This window comes from Triticum urartu, chromosome 2 (genome assembly GCF_003073215.2).
Source record: "Triticum urartu cultivar G1812 chromosome 2, Tu2.1, whole genome shotgun sequence".
NCBI lineage: Eukaryota > Viridiplantae > Streptophyta > Magnoliopsida > Poales > Poaceae > Triticum > Triticum urartu.
In genome coordinates this window covers 119,360,490-119,369,088 of record NC_053023.1, presented here as the reverse complement: position 1 = coordinate 119,369,088, position 8,599 = coordinate 119,360,490, and positions in this window count along the sequence as shown.

Sequence of the window (8,599 nt, the reverse complement as noted above, 5' to 3'; positions counted from 1 at the left end):
TGGCATACTGAAAGATCTACTAATAAAAAGGTGCATGCGATAGAAGAAATTAATGTTTTGAGTGGAAAGATGGATGAACTTATGAATTTTTTTGCTAATAAGAGTGTTTCTTCTGATCCTAATGATATGCCCTTGTCTACTTTGATTGAGAATAACAATGAATCCATGGATGTGAAATTTGTTGGTAGGAACAATTTTGGTAACAACGCGTATAGAGGAAATTTCAATCCTAGGCCTTATCCTAGTAATCCCTCTAATAATTATGGTAATTCCTACAACAATTCTTATGGAAATTATAATAAGATGCCCTCTGATTTTGATTCTAATATTAAATAATTTATTACTTCGCAAAAGAATTTTAATGCTATGATTGAAGAAAAATTGCTTAAGATTGATGATTTGGCTAGGAACGTTGATAGAATTGCTCTTGATGTTGATTCTTTGAAACTTAGATCTATTCCACCTAAGCATGATATCAATGAGTCTCTTAAAGCCATGAGAATTTCCATTGATGAGTGCAAAGAAAGAACCGCTAGGATGCGTGCTAAGAAAGATGCCTTTATAAAAGCATGTTCTTCTAGTTCCTATGAAAATAATGACGAAGATCTAAAAGTTATTGATGTGTCCCGTATTAAATCTTTTTTATGCAATATGAATCTTGATAATGATGGGACTGAATATGATCCACCTTTACCTAGAAGGCGTTCCAAGAATTCTGAATCTTTTGATCTTGATGCTAAAATTGATAAAAGTGGGATTGAAGAAATTAAAACCCTAGATGTTGCTAAACCCACTATTATGGATTTCAAGGAATTTAACTATGAAAATTGCTCTTTGATTGATTGTATTTCCTTGTTGCAATCTGTGCTAAATTCTCCTCAACCTTATAGTCAAAATAAAGCATTTACTAAACATATTGTTGATGCCTTGATGCAATCTTATGAAGAAAAAATTGAATTGGAAGTGTCTATCCCTAGAAAACTTTATGATGAGTGGGAACCAACTATTAAAATTAAAATTAAAGATCATGAATGCTATGCTTTATGTGATTTGCGTGCTAGTGTTTCCACGATTCGAAAGACTTTGTGTGATTTGTTAGGTTTCCGTTATTTTGATGATTGCTCTCTAAACTTGCACCTTGCGGATTCCACTATTAAGAAACCTATGGGAAGAATTAATGATGTTCTTATTGTTGCAAATAGTAATTATGTGCCCGTAGATTTTATCGTTCTTGACATAGATTGCAATCCTTCATGTCCTATTATTCTTGGTAGACCTTTCCTTAGAACGATTGGTGCAATTATTGATATAAAGGAAGGAAATATTAGATTCCAATTTCCATTAAGGAAAGGCATGGAACACTTTCCTAGAAAGAAAATTAAATTACCTTATGAGTCTATTATGAGAGCCACCTATGGATTGCCTACCAAAGATGGCAATACCTAGATCTATTCTTGCTTGTTATGCCTAGCTAGGGGCGTTAAACGATAGCGCTTGTTGGGAGGCAACCCAATTTTATTTTTATTCCTTGCTTTTTGCCTATTTTTAGTAATAAATAAATTATCTAGACTCTGTTTTTGTTGTGTTTTTTGTGTCTAATTAGTCTTTGTGCCAAGTAGAACCGTTGGGAAGACTTGGGGAAAGTCTTGTTGAACTTGCTGTAAAAAACAGAAACTTTAGCGTTCACGAGAACTGCTGTCATTTTTATTTTGAAAGTGCTATTTAGTTAATTATTTTTGCAGATGATTAATAGATAAATTCCTCACGTCCAGAAATTTATTTTAGAATGTTTGGGGTTCCATATCTTGTGCTAGCTACAGATTACTACAGACTGTTCTGTTTTTGACAGATTCTGTTTTTCGTGTGTTGTTTGCTTATTTTGATGAATCTATGGCTAGTAAAATAGTTTATAAACCATAGAGAAGTTGGAATACAGTAGGTATAACACCCATATAAATAAAGAATGAGTTCATTACAGTACCTTCAAGTGGTATTTTGTTTTCTTTCGCTAACGGAGCTCACGAGATTTTCTACTTTAAGTTTTGTGTTGTAAAGTTTTCAAGATTTGGGTAAAGATTTGATGGATTATGGAACAAGGAGTGGCAAGAGCCTAAGCTTGGGGATGCCCATGGCACCCCCAAGATAATCCAAGGACACCTAAAAGCCAAAGCTTGGGGATGCCCGGGAAGGCATCCCCTCTTTCGTCTACTTCTATCGGTAACTTTACTTGGAGCTATATTTTTATTTACCACATGATATGTGTTTTGCTTGGAGCTTCTTGTATGATTTGAGTCTTTGCTTGTTAGTTTACCACAATCATCCTTGCTGTACACACCTTTTGACAGTGCCATTCATGATTTGGAATTTGTTAGAATACTCAATGTGCTTCGCTTATATCTTTTGAGTTATATAATTTTGCTCTAGTGCTTCACTTATATCTTTTAGAGCATGGTGGTGGATTTGTTTTATAGAAACTATTGATCTCTCATGCTTCACTTAGATTATTTTGAGAGCCTTAATAGCATGGTAATTTGCTTAAAATCCTAATATGCTTGGTATGCAAGATTAATAATAAATCTCTCTTATGAGTGTGTTGAATACTATGAGAAGTTTGATACTTGATAATTGTTTTGAGATATGGAGATGGTGATATTAAAGTCATGCTAGTTGAGTAGTTGTGAATTTGAGAAATACTTGTGTTGAAGCTTGTGATTCCCGTAGCATGCACGTATGGTGAACCATTATGTGATGAAGTCGGAGCATGATTTATTTATTGATTGTCTTCCTTATGAGTGGTGGTCGGGGACGAGCGATGGTATTTTCCTACCAATCTATCCCCCTAGGAGCATGCGCATAATACTTTGCTTTGATAACTTATAGATTTTTGCAATAAGTATATGAGTTCTTTAGGACTAATGTTGAGTCCATGGATTATACGCACTCTCACCCTTCCACCTTTGCTATCCCCTCTAATAGCGAGCACCTTTCGCCGGTATCATACACCCACCATATACCTTCCTCAAAACAGCCGCCATACCTACCTATTATGGCATTTCCATAGCCATTCCGAGATATATTGCCATGCAACTTTCCACCGTTCCGTTTATTATGACACACTCCATCATTGTCATATTGCTTAGCATGATCATGTAGTCGACATCGTATTTGTGGCAAAGCCACCGTTCATAATTCTTTCATACATGTCACTCATGCATCATTGCATATGCCGATACACCGCCGGAGACATTCACATAGAGTCATATTTTGTTCTAAGTATCGAGTTGTAATTGTTGAGTTGTAAGAAAAATAAATGTTTGATGATCATCATTATTAGAGCATTGTCCCAGTGAGGAAAGGATGATGGAGACTATGATTCCCCCACAAGTCGGGATGAGACTCCGGACGAAAAATAAAAATAAAAAAAAGAGAAAGAAAAGAGGCCATAAAAAAGGAGAAAAGGCCCAAATAAAAAAATAAAAAAATGAGAGAAAAAGAGAGAAGGGACAATGTTACTATCCTTTTACCACACTGGTGCTTCAAAGTAGAACCATGATCTTCATAGTAGAGAGTCTATCATGTTATCACTTTCATATACTAGTGGGAATTTTTCATTATAGAACTTGGCTTGTATATTCCAATGATGGGCTTCCTCAAATTGCCCTAGGTCTTCATGAGAAAGCAAGTTAGATGCACACCCACTTAGTTTCTTTTTGAGCTTTCATATACTTATAGCTCTAGTGCATCCGTTGCATGGCAATCCCTACTCACTCACATTGATATCTATTGATGGGCATCTCCATAGCCCGTTGATACGCCTAGTTGATGTGAGACTATCTTCTCCTTTTTGTCTTCTCCACAACCACCACTCTATTCCACCTATAGTGCTATATCCATGGCTCACGCTCATGTATTGCGTGAATATTGAAAAAGTTTTGAGAATGTCAAAAGTATGAAACAATTGCTTGGCTTGTCATCGGGGTTGTGCATGATTTAAATATTTTTTGTGGTGAAGATAGAGCATAGCCAGACTATATGATTTTGTAGGGATAACTTTCTCTAGCCATGTTATTTTGAGAAGACATAATTTCTTTGTTAGTATGCTTGAAGTATTATCATTTTTATGTCAATATGAACTTTTGTCTTGAATCTATCGGATCTGAATATTCATACCACAATTACGAGGAATTACATTAAAATTATGCCAAGTAGCACTCCGCATCAAAAATTCCGTTTTTATCATTTACCTACTCAAGGACGAGCAGGAATTAAGCTTGGGGATGCTTGATACGTCTCCAACGTATCTATAATTTTTGATAGCTCCATGCTATATTATCTATTGTTTTGGACATTATTGGGCTTGATTATCCACTTTTATATTATTTTTGGGACTAACCTATTAACCGGAGGCCCAACCCAGAATTGTTGTTTTTTGCCTGTTTTAGGGTTTCGAAGAAAAGGAATATCAAACGGAGTCCAAACGGAATGAAACCTTTGGGAACGTGATTTTCTCATTGAATACAACTCAGGAGACTCGGACCCTACGTCAAGACACGTAGTAGGAGGCCATGAGGATGGGGGGAGCGCCTACCCCCTAGGCGCGCCCTCCACCCTCGTGGGCCCCGTGTTGCTCCACCGACGTACTTCTTCCTCCTATATATACCCACATACCCCCAAACGATCAGATATGGAGCCAAAACTCTAATTCCACTGCCGCAACTTTCTGTATCCACGAGATCCCATCTTGGGGCCTATTCCGGAGCTCCGCCGGAGGGGGAATCGATCACGGAGGGCTTCTACATCAACACCATAGCCCTTCCGATGAAGTGTGAGTAGTTTACCTTAGACCTACGGGTCCATAGTTAGTAGCTAGATGGCTTCTTCTCTCTTTTTTGGATCTCAATACAATGTTCTCCCCCTCTCTTGTGGAAATCTATTCAATGTAATCTTCTTTTTGCGGTGTGTTTGTTGAGACCGATGAATTGTGGGTTTATGATCAAGTCTATCTATGAATAATATTTGAATCTTCTCTGAATTCTTTTATGTATGATTGGTTATCTTTGCATGTCTCTTTGAATTATCAGTTTGGTTTGGCCTACTAGATTGATCCTTCTTGCAATGGGAGAAGTGCTTAGCTTTGGGTTCAATCTTGCGTTGTCCTTTCCCAGTGACAGTAGGGGCAGCAAGGCACGTATTGTATTGTTTCCATCGAGGATAACAAGATGGGGTTTTGTTCATATTGCATGAGTCTATCCCTCTACATCATGTCATCTTGCTTAAGGTGTTACTCTGTTTTTAACTTAATAATCTAGATGCATGCTGGATAGCGGTCGATGAGTAGAGTAATAGTAGTAGATGCAGGCAGGAGTCGGTCTACTTGTCTCGGACGTGATGCCTATATACATGATCATACCTAGATATTCTCATAACTATGCTCAATTCTGTCAATTGCTAAACAGTAATTTGTTCACCCACCGCAAAATACTTATGCTCTCGAGAGAAGCCACTAGTGAAACCTATGGCCCCCGGGTCTATCTTTATCATATCAATCTCCTATTACTTTGTTATTTACTTTGCTTTTATTTTACTTTGCATCTTTATCATAAAAATACCAAAAATATTATCTTATCATATCTATCAGATCTCACTCTCGGAAGTGGCCCTATAGGGATTGACAACCCCTATTTGCGTTGGTTGCGAGGATTTATTTGTTTTGTGGAGGTGCGAGGGACTCACACGTAGCCTCCTACTGGATTGATACCTTGGTTCTCAAAAACTGAGGGAAATACTTACGCTACTTTGCTGCATCATCCCTCCCTCTTCGGGGAAAACCAACGTAGTGCTAAAAGAGGTAGCAACGCTCATGACCTTCCATTTTATCAATGGTGACCTCATGCTCCTCAAGACGAGATTCCAACTCATCAATATATTTCTTGCCATCAATTGCAATAGACATGATTTCCATGAAGTTGGAACGAGCAATTTTATTCTTAAGAAGAGCTTTAAAAATCATTTCCCCCTTAATTTTTAAGGAGGCAACATCATCATTCTCTTCATCATAATCAACATCGTCATCACTCTTTCCATCATAAATATCATCACAAGATATATTGGGATTCAAAGTGGGAGATACCTTTGAAGCCTTGGCCATAAGGCAAAATGCAATAGATGATGATGTAGGATCCGTTGAAGCACCATTCAAGACCACATCTTGTTCCATGGGGTGTTGGGTTTCCTCTACATTGTTAGCACAAAAATTCGAGGAAATACATGCATTTTTATCATGGCAACAAGACATCGTAAACATATCACCATGAGATTTAGTCAAGCAATTTCTACATGATATGCAAGGACTATCAACACAAGCATGTGAAACATTTGGAGTGCTCGGAGTGCTAAAGTCCAAAGATGAAGCATTGTAGTAAGAAAGTGATGAAGGATTATCAACAATAAGCCCACTATCATCATTGCAATGTACACCACTACTCACCATGTCATTACCTTGTGGTAAACCACATGTAGGTGAAGTAGAAGAAGCTGAGAACACAACACGCCGGAGGTGGAGGGAGAACAATCATCCCCACAAATCTTGGACACACCATATTTATCTTGAAGCTTTGTCCACAACTCATGAGCATCCCGGAACGACATGAGTTGAAATATAACTACATTGCTCAAAGCATCGAAAATCACATTAGAAGCTTGAGCATTGAGATAAAAGTTTTTCTCATCCTCTAAAGATAATCTTTGAGGATCCTTTGGAGGATAAAAACCCATATCTACAATTCGCTCTAGATTTGGGTCCATGACCCTAAAGAGATTAAGCATGCGAATTACCCAAACATCAAAATTTGTGCCATCGAAACTAAGAGTGTCAGAGAATCCTAAACCCCTAGTCGACATCCTTACTCTCTACGCGGTTAAGCCCGATAAAGAGAGACGAGGCTCTAATACCAATTGAAAGATCGTGGATGTCGCCTAGAGGGGGGGGTGAATAGGCACTTTGAAATAATTACGGTTTAGGATTGAACAAATGCGGAATAAACCTAGCGGTTAATTTGACAAGCACAAAACCTACAACAACTAGGCTCACCTATGTGCACCAACAAATTATGCTAAGCAAGATAAACAACTAAGTGATAGCAATATATATGACCAGAAACAATATGGCTACCACAAATTAAAGTGCATACGTAAAGGGCTCGGGTAAGAGATAACCGAGGCACGCGGAGACGACGATGTATCCCGAAGTTCACACCCTTGCGGATGCTAATCTCCGTTTTGAGCGGTGTGGAGGCACAATGCTCCCCAAGAAGCCACTAGGGCCACCGTAATCTCCTCACGCCCTCGCACAATGCAAGATGCCGTGATTCCACTAAGGGACCCTTGAGGGCGGTCACCGAACCCGTACAGATGGCAACCCTTGGGGGCGGTCTCCGAACCCGTACACTTTGGCAACCCTTGGGGGCGGTTACCGATACCCGTCAAATTGCTCACGGCAATCTCCACAACCTAATTGGATACCCCCGACACTTGCCCGGAGCTTTACACCACAATGATTGAGCTCCGAACACCACAAAGGTTGGGGTTAACTCCCCAACGACACCACGAAGCTTCACCACAATGGAATATGGCTCCGAGGTGACCTCAACCGTCTAGGGCGCCCAAGCACCCAAGAGGAACAAGCTCAAGGGTACCAAGCACCCAAGAGTAATAAGCTTCTCAACTTGTAACTTCCACGTATCACCGTGGAGAACTCAAACCGATGCACCAAATGCAATGGCAAGGGCACACGGAGTGCCCAAGTCCTTCTCTCCCAAATCCCACCGAAGCAAAAAATGCTAGGGAGGAAAATGAGAGGAAGAACGAAGAAGAGAACACGAAGCACTCCAAGATCTAGATCCAAGGGATTCCCCTCACATAGAGGAGAAAGTGATTGGTGGAAATGTGGATCTAGATCTCCTCTCTCTTTTCCCTCAAAAACTAGCAAGAATCCATGGAGGGATTGAGAGTTAGCAAGCTTGAAGAAGGTCAACAATGGGGGAAGAACATGAGCTCGAAGGATAAGGTTCATTGGAGAAGAAGACCCACTTTTATAGGAGGGGAAAAAATCCAACCGTTATGTGCTCAGCCCGCACACGAGCGGTACTACCGCTCGAGCGGAAGAAGCAGGGAAAAGGAGCAACAAAACATGAACCTTGGGGCGGTAGTACCGCTTAAGCGGTACTACCGCTCACCCCAGCGGCACTACCACTGGAGGAGCAGAACACGGGACCAAAAGAGGCAGGGAAGAGCAGAGTACATCGGGAGTAATGCAGTAGCGGTACTACCGCTTATAGGCGGAAGGCGGAACTACCATGCCTTACTGCTGTGCAACTACTGCTAAACCTGACACGAAAAGTGCAGGACCCAATATCGAGGCGGTAGTTGAGCGGTACTACCGCTTGACGCTACAAGCGATACTACCGCTGCCGACCGCGGTACTACCGCAGGGAGAAAACCAGAACTGCCATAACTTCTTCATAAGAGCTCCGAATTGAGCAAACTCAAGCTTGTTGGATATAACATGATGAGTAGCATCAAAACAACATTATAGACAATT